The 17,053-nt window shown below is 44.3% G+C and overlaps 1 protein-coding gene across 1 annotated transcript in view; it reads right to left on the reverse strand.

Moving 5' to 3' along the window:
* The window catches only part of MN1 (MN1 proto-oncogene, transcriptional regulator), a 34,554-nt gene that overhangs the window by 13,694 nt on the left and 3,807 nt on the right, over window positions 1-17,053 (reverse strand). The window lies entirely within an intron of this gene.

Below are 17,053 nucleotides of genomic sequence, written 5' to 3' on the forward strand. Positions count from 1 at the left end.
AGATCAAGAGAAAAGGGAGACCAGAGAGCCCAGGTCAAAGCTGGCACCTGCAGAGACACAGCTCAGAGATGGACAGAACAGGCTGAACAGGGCTCTAAGCTCCTGATCTAGTGGAAAGTGTCCCTGCCCATAACAGAGGTGTGGAATGAGATGAGTTTTAAAGGTCTCTCCCAGCCCAAACCATTCTGTGATGCAATGAGGCACTCCTTGACCTGCTCTATGCTCAGCAGCACCAACTGCTTGACACTTGACACTCCAAACACGGGGTTCCAAATCACTGCTTGCAAGTCCCTTGCAAGTAATTCACACGCAAATTCTAAAGAGTCTGCAAGAAATAACTGTAAAAAGCAGAATTGTCAGGAGGTCTGAGCTTCTTAAAGAAGGGTCAAAATCTCTGCTGGAAAACATTTAAGTGCTGGCAAATCAGACTGAGAGCTGATACTATCAAGTACTTCCTGGGCAAATTCTTGCTAGATCTCTTCTGCTGTAGAAAAATCCCAAATTCTGGTATACCCCAAATTTTGACTACAGAAAGAGATAGAAATGTCATCATATAATGGATTAACATATTCAGAAACACCCCTTAAAGCACCAATAAGGTGTGGTGATTCAGCTGGGACCCAGAAGTCTGATGGAGGAACAGGGTTTGATTGAACAGCATGTTTAAAAATTAAATCTACCTGAAGAAAAAAAAATCACCAGAAGATATGCACAACCATATGAGGGACAATGGCAGTGAGGGAAATTCAGCATTAAAAAAAACCACACAAAGAAATCTGGCATTCTTAGGTATGGCTGTAAGTGCCACTATTAGGATAAGAAAAATACAAGCTCATCTTTTACTTCCAATTGTCACATCACGGTGGAGAGTCTTCATGAAATTCTCAGAATAGCAACGAATCAGGAGCAAACAGCTGTTCAAGCAGGAAAGTCACAGGTAGACAGACTTTCCTTGCTTCAACAAAAAATTAACTCTAAAGTTTCACAGGCCAGTAAATCAACAAAATGGGCCTGTACAACACAGGACAAACAGTCTCATCTTCCAGCCCAAAGCTGATATATGGGCCTGTGTTCTCCTTCCGGCCATATGCTCACGTGATTTATGACCCACAACAATTTCAATACTCCTGGAAAATGAAAGAACAGCAGACAATTAGTTCATCCCACTATGCTGGGGATTGTGTGGGCTCTGCCCTGCGGCACCTCCCCAGGGAGTGGGGGCCAGAAGCCCCAGCTGCCCCTGTTAAGGGCAGGGGAGGGACGCAGGGCTGAGCAGCACCCAAGCACTGGCACAGGGAGCACAGCACATCCCCAAGACTTCACTGCATGGAGCAGCTCACAGGAACTCAAAGAGAGATGCAGATGGACTTCTAAGCAAAGCCTGGAGTGACTAGACAAAGGGGAATGTCCTGCCTCCAAGAGAGGGAAGGATTAGATTGGATATTGGGAAGAAATTATTTATTCAGCAAGTACTGAAGCAGGTTGCCCAGAGAAGTTGTGCCTGCCCTATCCCTGCAAGTGTTCAAGGCCAGGCTGGATGAAGCTTGGAGCAACTTGGTGAAAGGTGTCCCTGCCCACAGCTGGAATGAGATGATCCTTCCAACCCAATTCTAATTCTCTTCTGTGATTCACTGCCATCCCATTTGTAACTACGGCTGGTTTTGACAACTGCTGTTAAGCTGGTCTAGATCTGCTCAGTGCAGAAGCACACACCATCCCACTAGCAGGGCTAAGAACTTTGTAATCTCTACCTGCAGCTGTCCCAGGCAGGGCACTGCCTGCAATGCAAACACGTCAAACCAGGCAGGATTCAGCTCTGCAGCACCCGCTTCACTGCCACAACACAAATGCAAAGGCATCACCAAACAAACAAACAAAATCCTCCACCCCTCCCTGAATTAGGCTTTTCCCTCGCACAGGTGGGGTGAAGTGCAAGTTCAACAGCTTGAGTCATACTTCAAAACTTCTCCCAACTCCAGCCATCACGGCAGCATCAGCTGGGGCTGATGCACTTGTGAACCACTACAGAGCCCACAGCTGAGAGCCTGTGAGATACCAAGGCTACTGGCACAACATCAAAACCGGTTTTTCTGAAGCCAAGGGTATCCAGACCGATCTTTAGCTAACTTCTGAGTGACAAACTCAAGTCATGTGTCTACTCAAAGGCATGTCCCTGAACAGCAGCATCATGCCCTCCACAGATGAACATTTTGCCCACTGGGAAATGTGCCAAATAACTCAGGTATCCATAACAGTACTGAATTCTGCAATGAATTCTGCAATCCTCTTCAGGTCTGGATCCACACAGCTTCATCTCCCAGCAGCAGAGCTGCCAAGGCAGATGGGCCAGCAAGGCTTCAACACGAGGGTGAGCAAAATGGCAGCAGGAGCACCCGTTACCCCCAGGATCACAAAATTAAAGAGATGGAGTCTGAGCTCAGTGTCTTAATGTCCTCACCTTGCCTCCATTCCTGCAGGTCTTAAGCAGAAAGCAGCTGTGCTGAAGGAGTTAACCTTGCCTGGAACAACCCATCTCCAGTTTCTCAGAAACTCCAAGGCTGCAGAGCTGGGCTTTCTGCTCCCTGCCTGCCCTGCCTGCAGCCTGACCCCTGACATTTCCACTCTGTTTCTCCCTGGCATGGAAAACTTAACCATACACAAACAAACAGGTTGGGAGGACAGATAAATGGAACAGAGGAGGAGAAAGCGAAGATTGCTCAGATTCCTTGTCAAGGCCCTGATTAAATAACAGCAGCACCACCAGATGTGGGTGAGGGGCTGGCATTTATCAGTAAACCCTGAAGTCTACAGTGAGACATCTCTGTTTAATTAATCCTGAAAGGGTCCCTTCCCCCTTCTACTTCCCAGGGAGGTTTTGAGGATCTGCAAGTTTAAAGACACAGCGAATCCTTTTTAGCTCTTTCCTTACAAAACAAGAAGGCAAAACCACAGTCAAGATTTACTAATTCTGTGGCAAAGGCTTCCATTGCATGGACACATGCAGGCAACCCTCACTGAGGGGGTATCTTGGATTTAATCACACTGAACCCTCTGAGGCAATACACCCATCATGTGACAGCTTTAGAGTGACCAGCTGGAAGCCTGCACACACGTAATCAAACCAGGCGTGGATCTGCAGGTCTCACATGGGCTCTCCTCACTCTTACACAATACCCATTTCCCAAGGGATAAATCTCTGCAGTGCCTGATGCAGTTCAGACACTGTATCGCCCATTTCTGTACAGTTTTCCCTGGGTGGCATCAACATCAGCCAGCAATGGAAGAGACTTCACATCCACATAAAGCAAGAGAACTGTAAATGCTCTTGCCTCTGGGCTTTCATGGGGTTTGAGGAGGCTTGGGAGACCTTTCCAAGGCACCTTCTATTTCAGGAAGATCCCTGCCCTTTGATCCAAGGTGAACAGTGCAGAGCACCACAGTTTAAGCCACAAAGGGCCACAAAGCTGCCAAGTCCCTCCACACACCTCAGCAGCAGTGCCAGAGGAGCTCTGCCTCCAGGGTGCCTTCATCCCACCACAATGCTCAGAGAGCTGTAAAAGGTCTCTGAGGGTTGTAACAGCAATGGAAACTCTGGACCCTAGAGAGTGAACAGACCACCAAACCCCAAAACAGCTTCCAACTGAAGAGGCTCAACATCAGTCCTCAGCAGGGAGCAGGGCAGGGAGGGTCTGGCAGCAGCGCCCCAGGTCACTCACCTTAACCACCAATCACCCAACCATCCATCCAAGCAACCATCCAATCCATGGCAGAATTACAGAGATCAATTCTTTTTGTGTGGTGTAACTTGCAAAAAGAGAAAAAGAAAAAGTAGCAGAAGATCTCTGTAATAATGACTTCTGGTTTAATCGGAAGCAAAAGAAAGGGTGGGGGGAAAGGGAAAATTTAAAAGTCTAAGTTCAAATTGTAAAATAAATCTGTAATTCACATCAGCCTTATAAAATTCCCAGGAAAATACAGAGTCAAAACCAGTTATTTTCTTGAGGATCTATATTCTTAAATACCTGGTTTCAACATTATCTCTTTTTAAAGAAGTACTGGGATGGGGGATGAACTGTGAGGAACTGAAAAATGTCTCTGCCTACCCCAAAAAAAAATCATTATGCATGACAAGAGACAATCCAGTCTATAATCAAAGACAGAATCCTGACATGTTCAAAGTGAAAATTATTGTAACAACAGTGACTTTGAAGACGAGAAGGGTTTTTTTGACTGAAACAATGGCCATCAAGATTTTTACTGTAGCATCCAGTGTTTAAATGCATCACTCAGCATGCTGAGTGCCTGCAGGTACACCGAGCACCAACAGCAAAAAACCATGAAAAAATAAAACAGTGACACCTAAGAAATTCCTGCCTAAAGTGGAACCAGGCAGTGCTCTCTGAGTGTGAAACTCTCACACCAGGGAGCAAACACTCCTATAGAGGGGCATGCTTGTCCCAGGGAGTCGAGTTTTACAGGAAAACTCAAGAGCCAGTGTCCCATCAATACAGAACTTGCAAGTTACAAGGCACTACACTAAAATACTTGAATTTTCGACATTTGCTTCCAGGGAATTGCATATTTGGCTGTAAAAGTCGTGATCTGCACTCTTCGCTGAACTGGTGTGATTCACGGAAAATGAATCACAAAAGGCAAGACTGGTGACTAAAAAAACAGCTGTTCTCTAACACACCTAACCAGCACTATCGTATTTGCTGCTGTTTGATTGGGAGACTATCGGAAGATGATGATAAATACCCCTTTCAAAAACAGAATTTGGATTAAGCTCAGTGTTAGTTGGATGTAAGTCAGACAGACTGCCTCACACCTCTCCTGTATTTCACCTTTTAGGGGAAAGCCCAAGCACAGTCCCCCTGAAGGATAATCTGTCACAGAAATGATGCAAAAGCTGTGCAGCGTCAAGACCATCAAAATTTGTATTTTTAACATGGAGACTTTGAGTTGTATCAATCTTGTGTCTCCATCACCATGAGCATTGCTTATAGGTGGGAACCATTTTATTAAAATGAAAACACCAATTTATTTAATAAAAGCATTTTCTCCACTGTAACTCAGCAGTGAAAAGCTGTTTAAAGCAGAGTCTATCAGCCCTACTTCTTCCACATACTTCTGTTCTCACCATTACATTAAAAACTTTTCACCAAAAATGAAACCATTAAAAAGCATGAATATATATTTTGGTTTTCTCTTAGCTGGAACTGGCAAGTATTCCTGGGGGCATCTCCACTTCAGTTTCACAGCCACCACAAAGGAATCCCCCTTCTTTCTTTCATTAGACATTTATGTATTTTCTGCAGAAAAGGAACACACTGAAACTGATGTCTGCGTGGTTTTGTCAATGTTGTTCCAGGCCACGCCACACTTGGGCTCACCACCTGTGCCCCAGGTGTGCAACAATGAACCAACACGGGCTGAGGCCACCGTGGGTTTGGCCCTTCTCCCTTTTGGGGTATTTCTGGCAGAAATGCCCAGGTAAGAGCCCATGTTCGTGTCCCCACTGCGTGGTGGCCACTGGCCAGGTAGTGGAGCTGTGGAAGCACAGCTGGGGTGCACAGTGACAGCCCAAAGCCAGCTGTGACAGCCCAAAGCCAGCTGTGACAGCAGGGTGAGGAGCACACCCTGTGCTGGGACAGTCACACTGGGACACACACCTTGGAACACAACATCTGTTTTCCACGGAGTGCCCAGACAGCCCGTGGCAGTCAATCCCACGATATTTAAACCAGGACCACTGCAGATAAAGACAGATCAATTTTGCTCTACAATTTTAAATGAAACTCTCCTGTTTTGGAAAGAATTTCATTAAGGTGAAAATATAATACAGAAGTACCCATTTAGGAAGAATGTGCTATTAATTCTTAGCAGTGTATGTGGAAGGGAAAATTGCATTTTTATCTAAATGGTTTTTTCTGCATAACCCATTTCCAGTATTCTTTTACAGCTCAGTAGTGGGAACTTTTCACATTTCTATTTGGGCCAGACCACTGTGGAAGGCAGCCTTCAGGAAAGTGTCAAATATAACCCCTTAAAATGTATTCCAAGAGAAGCTCCAGAAACTGGAGAAAGGCCAGAAGAGCACACCTTAAAGGATGGCTGGAAAAGAAAAGGAATAAAACCTCTCCCTTAAAGATGTAAGCCAAATTTTTGAGGGGGAGAGGAAAAAGGATGTGGTTAAGGGTGTTTTTTTTCCCTAAGGGCCAAGAAGAGTTTCAGTCTTCCCTCTCTTCTTCCACACTTGAAGTAGAAACACCTTCTCTTTGATGCAGTTCCCAGTCTCAAATACACACAAAGAGCAGAATGGGGCCATGCTATCACTCTGAAAAAATGGACATTCTGAGCTGTAACATGTACTAGTACGTACAACCAAAACAAGTGTATCCTATGAAAGACTCAGTTTATCAGCATAAACAAATGCTCATTTCTCACTACAGTTTCATACCATTTGAAACTGAATATAATCCAAACAGTAATTCCAAACAAATGATGCTGAGATCCAAGTTTCCCTGACATACTGCCATCACACAGCAAGAACAACTCAAGTAAAAGCAAAAGCAGATTCGGAACTGACTGCTTTGAGTTTTACCCTGTTTGCCTAATCTAGTACAAAGAAAAGCAAACATAAAATTCAAAATTTTAAAAATTCTTCATTTCATCATCAGGGATCTCAGATTCAAGTGAACCCAAACCACAACAGCACAGTGGCCCTGTGTTTAACAAACAAAGCCACTGACTTTCCAAGCACCGCAGCAGGGCTCACTGAAAAAGCTGAAGCTCCGTGTTTTCTAAGCATTGTTCATTTGACATTCTTCACCTCTTTTATTTTTTTTTCCCTGCATTGGCTTTTATTAGCTTACTTCAGAAAATTAGTATAACAAAAAATTTTATCTTTCAAAACAGACATTTAAAAGTGCAGCAGTTATGGAAATACAATTGGACAATGAACAGTTTTTATTCCCTCTACCTCGCCACACTCCGTGCAGCAAAGCAGTAATTACAGGAATCTACTTCTGGTTTAAGCTCTACAGTAAGCTCTTTCCAAATTTAAGGCCAGCAACCAACCCTTCATTATGCTTAATAGGTAGACATAAAACGTAATTGTATCACAATCTCCCACCGCACGTTCCCAGCTCTGAGGCTCACACGTGTCTGGCTCAAAGAAAAGATTTTTTATCTGTTCTTTTCCGTAAGAGAAACACTGCAGCACCATTGGCATCACCCACTCGAGGAAAACTACACGAAATACTAGAGGATGTGGAAAATTATTTGGAGTAAGACTTCACTGTGTTGTTAAAACCTCACATTTTCAAAGTGGTGTTTGTTGGTCCGCAGCAGCTGGACCCTGTGCCCGGGACCAGCAGGAGCCCTGGCAGAGTCAGGACTGTGGTCACCTGCCCTGGGGACACAGAGCACTGGGAGCAGCAAATTCCCTTCTGCCTTTCCCATTCACACCTCAGCTAAAATAAGTAACATCAGGACAGAGAACATGAACTGGATTTATCTACAGGACACACCACTTTGTCATGTAACGTACAACACAATGCAGAGTTTAAAAGCAAAGCTCGTCCAAATCGCCAGGGCTGCCCTGGAGCTTTCCCTGACACTGCCCCGTTCCCCTGCACATTTTCCAGCCATCACCCACCCTGCCAACAGCACAAAGAATTGGCAAATGATGGGATGAAACTTCCATAATAGTAATAATCCAGAATGAAGGAATGTTTTGCTGTTCTCCCTTTTTTGTGATCTGTCTCTTTCAAAGTAGTTTGTATGAGATTTGAATTGTACTTGGGATGTTTTCCCTCTGCCTCCAGAACCTGAGGAATGGTAGGGAGAGCACAGGGAGCTGGGCTGCCTGTGGTTTCTCCCAGCACAAAAAGAACAGCATGTGTCTATATTTAGAGATAGAGAAGGGAACTATAGCATCCAGGAAAAAAAGAAATAAATCTTACTGATTTTATCTTCAAAAAAGCATTTGTGTTTTTGGTTTGTTTAAATCAAAAATGTGCTGCAAGCGTTTGACCCTATATCCAGCAACAATAAAATCTGTTCTATCATAAAATACCAGCTGCTTTGCACTTCGAATAATAATACTATTTTTAAAGGGTTTCAGAATTATTGTCTCATAGATTGTGGTAGCTTTTATTACAATTACTGGGGAACTCCTTTTTTTCTTTTGTAGAATACAATCAATAGGCCCATTTATAATCTTCTTGCTTTTAAAACTGTATTTAGTCTGAAATTTTGGGTCACTTTTCAGACTAGGCAAAAAACATTTTTCAGCCTAATATTTAGCACCAATAAAAATTAAAACAATTGAGTCAGTTCAAAAATATCTGTAATATTAGATGCAAACAGTTACCTGGCTGCCTGGCAGGTCTAAGGGACACCTTTTTCTAATTATCAGCTCTGTTCCACTCCAGGAATACGTCACACCAGGTGTGATTGTGACCTACTGGGCAGCTCAGCCCTGGGTCTGAATCCTCCTCTCCCATCACCCAGGGGAGCAGGGAGGAGAAGCCCTCCTTTGGTGATGCATCTGAAGGAGGTGAAAACCCACCTTGCATCAAACTATTTCTGCAACATTGAGGTTTCTTTTCCTGTTGCTAAGACTGACGAACTTATTTAGAAATTCATTCACACGCAGATGAGAAGTGCCGTAATTGGGGTTTGGGTTTATTTTTTCCACAAGAGGAGAAATGCTGCCCCAGAGAGGGCAGTACAGCCGCGCCATCGCCACCAAAGGAGGAATCCACGCAGGGATGAGATCACCAGGTGGGACGAGATGCTCTCAGCCCTTCACTCCCTGCCCACACACGCTTCCCAAGCACCGCACGCCCAACCCAGCAGTATTCAGAGCCTTTGCTGGGTACCCAGTGCCCTCCAGTTCCACTGAGCACCTCACCAGCATCCTCTGCCCAAGCCCTGGTGCCACCACACCATGGTCTGGCGGTGAACCGGCAGCTGCCCAGCCCAACAACGCCTGTTTCACCTCATTTGGACAGTAAATCTTCAGCAGTGGGAACATCTCCCACGTTTCTAAAGCACCGCGGCAATTTATGATGCAATAAATATGATCTTAAATAAAAATAATCCTAGAGTGGGACCTGAATATGGATTCCACTGCGCTCTAAATCACACGTAGACCCCAATCTCTGTGAGGACGGCGGTGATGCCTTGACTGACCGAGCCATCCATGTGGGAGCAGGAACGCTGTGCAGACACTCCCTCCCCACCCAATTCCACTCACAGCCTCTCCTCCAGCAGTGCACGGGAGGGAAGGCTCAGCCCCATTCCCTGGGGACCGGCAATGCTGCGCAGCTGTGCCTCAGACCGACAGCATCCTCTGCACTTTTAAATGCCATTATAGAGGAATATTATACCCACCCACCCACCCTGCCCTCTCCCAAAAAAAGAAAAAAATTAGTGGAAGATTTTTCTAGGAAAGAGATGCTAAGATTCTGACCAGATAATAACCCCAGCCCAACCTCCATTTCCTATGTTAATAGATCAATTTACATCTTTCTAGCAAAATGGTTTCAGGCTACATTATAAAAAAGAAAAAAGTCATGCCTTTCTTCTGAAACTGCATTTTGGGAGAGGATTAAGGAGGAAGGAAGGATATGACTCTTTCCAGGGCTTTGCAGTGTATTTGCTTCACACAGCAAATTAATATTCTCAATTTTAACTCAGGAGTACATTCTTAATTAGGGTATGAAATGTTTCAAAATTTTCTTCACTTTACAAATGGCTGCTTTTTCAATTAACTGTGCTTCCCCAGCCTCAGGATGATCTTTCTATTAGCAACAGAATGCTTTCGAGTATTTTGTGAATACTAATTCACAAAATTAATTAAATGCAGACTTAACTCTGAAAACATATATTTTTCCACAAAAAAACCCCGCTGTCTTCCAACTGCTGACCGATCATAGGCTTTGCTGGGATCAAGGGGATCAAGTCCTAAAGGCCCAGCAGTCAGAACTGAAGGTAGGAGAGTTAAAAGAAAAAAAAACCAAAGTTCTTCATTTTGTATCTTAAATGCTGCAAACACAGAGGGGGATAAAAAAAATAAACATCCCAAAGTTCACACAAAGTGGCAGCGGGAGCAGGACTGTGGCACGTCTCTCCTATCGCTCACAGTCAGAGCTAGCAGAGCCCTTTGAGCTCCCACACGTGTTGTCTGTGTTTAAACTCAAATAAACTGTATTTATTTCGATGTAAAAAATCTATCAAAGCAGCACTTAAACGTAACCAGATTTCTGCTTACCAAACAAAGAAAAGCTTTTTTAGACAAATGTTAAAAGCTAATAAAAAAATGTAGACCGCCTAGCGTCATGCTCGGTGGTGTTACGTTAAAACACTGAACAGACACAAACAGATTTGCTGGAAGTGAAAACAAACAGACACCAAGTGCCCCAGTGCAGCATCCAAACACCTCAGCCTGCAGCTGGGAGTCGGCTCCTGCTCGGGAGCTGCCCGTGATGGATGCGCACGTGCGTCCCAGGGAGCGGCACCAGCGGCGGTGCCAGAGCAGTTCCTGCCCAAACGGGCAAGGCAAGACTTGGGAAAATATGACTTCCAAATGGCCAGCATGGATCAGACCCAGTCCTACAGAGAGGGATGTGTTCAACATGTGGGTCAGGTGTCTCAAAAGGGCACAAGCACGGAGCAAAAATACCCCTATGACAATGTCTGTGCTGATACAACAAATAATCCAAGGACAGGAAAGAAACACACAACCATGGTGACCATGTATTTTTGCATTACTATGGATAAAAAGTGCAACACTAAGAAATCCACATTTCTAGACCATCAAGTCTTAAAACTTATTACCTCAACTAAAGAAAATACATTCCCCCCATACAGAAGCCTTTGGCACTTGCCAGGGGATGAGCAGAACATGAAGCCTTAGAGGACAGGGCACTGGCAGGGAGAGGAGAAGGGGTGCTGAAGAGGGGAACAGTAAAGCAATATCATCTAAGATGTTCTCTTTGAAGTCTTAAGAAAGTCAGCTTGTAAAAATTAATGGATTAGACCTCCAGCTGTTCCAAGTCTCAGCTTTAAATTTAGAAGGCATTTGACTTTGGAACATTGGCACATAATCCATAAAATATATTTAAATTTGTTAAAAAAACCCTAAATCCTTTGTATTAAAAGGTCACTAATAACTCAGAATGTTTTAACTGCACCAACACAAAAGCATCTGGCAAAGGAAAAGCAGAAAACTACAAAGAATCGCAGTATTTTTATATAAGCCAATCATCTAATCACTGTGTGTAAACTGGGTCTATCTACAGAAAAATTCGGACTCGCATTTTAAAAACTGAGAAATCTAACCAAGACCTGGAAGGTAAAAGCAGACCTTGAATTTCCTGAATGATTCCACAGCTTCACCTATTTAATTTCCACAAGGTTCCCCATGTTCCTCACCCAAGATCTGGTGCACAGCCAGCCATGTTCTGAACAGCCCTCACTAACAGAGGCTCTCATTTAAAAGCGCTCCTCAAAAAACAAAACAAGAGTAATTTCATACTTAAAAATAAACAACACACCAATCTTAAACATGTCCTGCAAACCTTAATCATGCATTCACGGGTGCAACACAGCCCTTTTCAAGGTGTAGATTTTTCAATGGAAAAGCCAGAGCAGCTGGACGGGAGGCGGATGCCGGCCGGAGCCGCGGTGCGATGGGTACCAGCGCCTGACGCCCACCACCCGCACTGCCTGCACCCAACACGCTCCAGCCCGAAACATCCACAAGGACAATCCATTCTATACTAGAGATAAAACAGGGGATGATCCTCTGCCTACAATTTGACAGGTCTCTTTTCAATATTCTCAGCGTGCTCGAGAAATTATGTCATGAAACGGCTTCTGATATTTTAGTAAATTTAGCATTAACAAAGCATACATGTTAGGCCACCTGAAGATTCATTTCAGAATTGGCTCTGCACTTTCTGAGGAGACGGTCCTCACAGGCAGATTTAACAGAAATACATGAGAAACCACTGACTGAAAATATACAGTAATTTGTCTAGTACTAAAATTTTATATGGCCACATAAAGGCATTTTACTGTACCAAAACCTTTCCCTGGTATAGAACATTACTGAGGCTGGGAGTCAGCTGGTTCAAATAAAAGCAGCCTATTTAGTTTTAGGTTAGACTTTTGTTTGATGCCTTATTCTTTGTTCTACACAACTAACAACAAATTGTATCTGTAGACATTGCTAATTAATAACGCCTTTTACCAAAATATTATTTGCAGTTCTATGGTCAAGCATTCCACTAGGTCATTGGTAAAAAAAACAGGTATTGTACCTTAAAAATTAAGAGCAGACATGGTGTAATACATCTCATATCAAATAAATTTATGCTGTCATCCAAGCTCATATATAAATACTAAATCTAATTCATTCCCTTTTACATCATACATAAAGATCTGAAGCACATTCACACACCAATTTCAAGAAACATCTCCCTCGAAGTCTGTGTCACGCACATCCTCACACCAAGTGTGTGCAAAACAACCCTGTTAAAACTCACCTTGCAACTGAATGGGCCATCAGAAAATAACAGATTTTGGGGCAAGGAAGCACCAGGATGCAAACCAGATAGTAATCTGCATTAATTCAAACACAGCTAGATCGTCCACTGAAATGAGAACAGGTAAATCTAGAGACCAAAAATTAATAGCCAGACAGACGATGGATGCAAAGGCAAACAGTGGCCACAGTTCTTACTGAAATGCCAATAAATTTACATACTTCCTGCATTAAATATTTTAGTATATCACAGCAAGAGCAAATACTACTGAAAATTCTGTCCCTTGCTTTCTCTAATGTATGCCATAAAGGTCGACAAGCACACTGCTACAGAATATTTATAAAACAAAGGAAAATATTTCTAAACAGGACCATTTTCAAGTAGAAAGTATTAAAAATTATAGACAGTCAAGGTAAACAATGGAGAATTTCTGTCATTCACATGAGGTCAAGCAGGAGCAACCCTTCCAATTATAATTTTTTTTAACAGGTTAGAAAAGTTCAAAGCATCATATTAATTCCAAATCTAACGCACACCAAACTCTCTCCTCCCAGGATAAGCAGCGGCAGCGTTCTCCCCTCGTCACTCTGCTTGCTAATCCAGATGATTTAATAAAGATGTGGATTTGATATATGTGGAGTTTATCGTGTAACTTCACGACAAAGGCAGGAGCTTCTTTTTTCACTAAGTTGTTAAAATTGTGGAAGTTTCAGCAGCCCAGTGAGGCAAACAAAGCAGCATCGGGAATCACAGCCCCCTCGCTGGAAAAGGCGCTGAGCTTTGCTGCTGAACTCGCTTGCACGGCGCTCACTACAACACAGCCGCTCACGGCACATCGCTTGCACTGAGGGTTCAGTGCCTGAAAAACCTCACGAGAGGTCTGACAAACTCAGTCCCACTGAACAAACGCAGTCCCTTGGTAAAGCCGCTAAAGGAAATAAGCAGTATTTAAAATAAAGCAGGCAGCAGAATGCACTGGAAAGGGAAAGAAAACAAAGGCTCCCGGCCGCATCTGGACCAAATTTGACCTTTGTTAATGTATTTCTAGTAATTCACAGATGTTACACACTGCTCCAGCAAGAGGGCTGGCCTGTGGGCTCATTCCAGTGACAGGTTCGGTGTAACGATGAAATATTAACAAAATCTCACAGATGAGGGCTAACGGTGCCGCGCTGCACGTGCCCATCAGCCCGGACTGACGAGCCCAACAGCACCCAGCAGCAAAATATATTCCCATCCTTTCCAGTCAACACCTGCACAGTTCTAGGTACATACTGATGCCTTCACCTGACATCTGCAATACAGGACCTTCATATTTTCAATTAAAAACTAAAACCAAAATCCTACCAGCACTTAATTACTGAGTTTCTAAAGATTACTAATACACATTTCACAGAAAGAGAAATTGTTCTGGTTTGGTCAAACCAGGAAAAGCACAACCCCATTAAACTGGCCCTGGATTTTTAAGCGAATTTGATCTGGTTATTCTTTGTCAGCTAGAGCTGTGGTGCTGGAAGTCAAGACAACCCCTACAGACTCAGTGTTATCTCTCACTCCCAGCACAAGCTGCTAGGCAGAGGAAACCACGAAATTCTAGAAAGCATTTGCAGGGGAAAAAAACCCAAAACCTACCAGCTACTTCACATAAAACGTGTTGGTACAAGAAATGATGCATCAGAGAGAACTTACAGAAAACACATTTCAGGGCAGAGCCTCGTCCAGGCAGCATTTCTGACGCTGCATTCTGAACTGGAACGTGAACACACGCACAGAGCTCGGGCAGGCCGGAGGTGTCACACCTCGCACGGGCACCAGCACCACCCGTGTCTGCTCTCAGCAACCTCCAGACCCACAGCTCACACAGCTGCCAGAGACCAGCAAATCATTTTAATGCCATTATGGGGAAAAAGGTGAGCTTCAAGGTATCTGAGCAGCCATTAAAAGAACTTGTTCCCCCCATAACCTGTGCATTAACAGAGTATTCAAGAAGTTCCCGATCCTGCTGTGTTTCGGGGAGCCTGCTCTTTTCTTCATGGCCAGCACTGAAGCTGGACCCTCCAGTCCTGGTACTGGCTGAGAGTGGCAGGCAGTGGACACAGGGGAGCTGCCCTCAGACACCCACAGCCCCTTCCTCAACCTCCTCTTCCTCCTCCTCCCCGGCACCTGAGGAGCCGCCGGTGCCAATCGCAGCAGTGCCACAATGGGAATAAATCCCCGACCGCCTGCCCTCTCACGGCAGGTGTAAATCAGAACCCCCACCAATGCCTGCACTGGGTGTAATGCTGCTCTCACTGACGCTGCCCAGCCCCAAAGCGGTGCCCACCTTCCAGCACGGCGCTCCGCACGCCGAGGAACTGCCTGGATTTGGAGCAGCGCTGTCTGGAGCCTGCGCATCCACCCGGACACGGGGTTACTGCTGGAACAAACACCACAGTGCAAGCCCCAGCCGACTGAGAAGGTTTAAAATCTCAGCCCACGTCTAAAGAAAGCCTTTTCTTAAACACAGCTTCACACACTCAGGGGGACGGCAATGTTAAGTTATTTCTACTGACCGAGGTGAACAGCCTGTTTTGTCTCAGCCATTGTATCTTTATCATCTCCAACAACAGTTAAAGTAAATTCTCTGTGAGTCTGTATAAATTTCCTCATCCGAGGAACCAGCCCATTCAAATCCCTCAAGTGACTAAAGCATGAACCAACCCGAGCGCCTCTGCATTGTTGTGGAACTGGTTTGCTATTTTATGTTAAGCTTCTGAAATACTAAAACATATCCTTATATAGGAACACTGATTAAATGGTTTTCCTTCCAAGTGATGAACTGTTTTAACACCAACATTGTGGTTATCACGACCAGAAAGCAATTACTTCTTTCACTAGCTGTTACTAAGAATAGCTGTGATCAAAGTGACTGGAGGAGTGCTGTTAAAAGACGCTGCAAAAGCATCTCTCCTTATGACACACACACACAAAATATAGATCATTTTAAGCCAAATTACACTTTTAATAAATGTGCTGTTCAGAATTAAATCACTGCTCAGGATTTCTTTTTTCATCCAGGAAGTCGAGATCTACAGAAGTTATTCTTTCAACACCTATTTCTAAACACAGCACTGTGTGAGAGCTCTGTGTGTGTGTGTGTGAAAGTGCACACGTAACGGGGTGCGTGTGGTGTGAGAGAACATATATATGTGCTTGAGCCTGCCAAGGCAGAAGTGACAGGAACTGTGATTTGTGCTAACTAGCTATTGATCCAGTCAGATCTAGATGTTGTGTACAAGAAACAATAAAAGAGAAGGGGCCAGGAAGGATGCTGTGTGCAACTCCATTTAAAAATGGAAAAGAAGGGCCCCAAACAAACCAATTTATGTCCTTGCCTGGGTGAAGCATGGAGAATGCTGATGGGCTTCCTCGGGTCTGCCGTGCATGCTAAACACTCTGCTCGAAATGAGAGTCTCCTGCGCTGGGCATTAAACATGAACAAAGAGACAAACCGTGGGGGCTAGGATTCACGCTTCAGAAAGCCAAAGCTGCAAAGCCAACCAGAACCGGGTTAGGAAACAGCCCAGTTTCCAAACCAGCTCCCTTCTAATTTCACCACAACTTTCTTAGCAAAATTATTAAATGTGGAAAGCTGTAAAAAGTCAGTCTCTACTACGAGAGGGAATGAAAACAATTTTAAACTACTCTGCAGTAGCAAAATATCACCTTTTCTAGGCACAAATAATGAGTTTATATTGTGTAAACTGCACACGTGTATTTCTAGCACACCAAAACCCACCCGCCTGCCCTCAGATAGCAGGTACAGCATGTGCACCCATTATAACAATCACATATACTGTTAGGCAGCTTGCAAAATAGGGATTTGATAAGATAAAATAGAAACCAATTGAATCTATAATCATCCTTATCTTAAACAGCTTTTATAATAAAGGGTTTTCCATTAAAATATTTTTTCCTAAGCCTGGGGAATTACGATGCCCTCTGGACACAAAGAAGGATCAAAAATGACAACTAATGTCAAAATTAAACGTCTGCCAACTAAGCAAGTTTTACACTAACAGTCCGAGAGCCTTATTTTAAACCGCCTTTCAGTTAAATGAAAAATAATTTGTTTGAAGCTGTTCAGTTCAGTATCACACTGCTATGGGCTCCAAAAGCAACCAGGGGGCACCTGGACCTGAAGGGGCAGCACTACCACCACACTCATGCTTTTGTGGTGTGGGAAAACCTCGGTCCCAGTTTTGGGAAAGTGTCTGGAAGGTTCAGCGGGCACCAGGCTCTGTGAGAGCCCCCTCCTCAGCACCCCATGCCTGGTGGGACCCTGCAGGAGCCCCCTCCTCAGCCCCTCAGGCTGCAGTTCCCTTCTGCAGCACCCCTAGGAGCTTGGGGGGTCTCACTGGGAGCCCCTCTGCTCAGCACCTTCACCTTCCCATTCCCTAGGAGGCATGACAGGGACAGGGCTGGCAGCAGAGATGCCATGGGGCAGTTGTCAC

Source organism: Prinia subflava, chromosome 19, assembly GCF_021018805.1.
Source record: "Prinia subflava isolate CZ2003 ecotype Zambia chromosome 19, Cam_Psub_1.2, whole genome shotgun sequence".
NCBI lineage: Eukaryota > Metazoa > Chordata > Aves > Passeriformes > Cisticolidae > Prinia > Prinia subflava.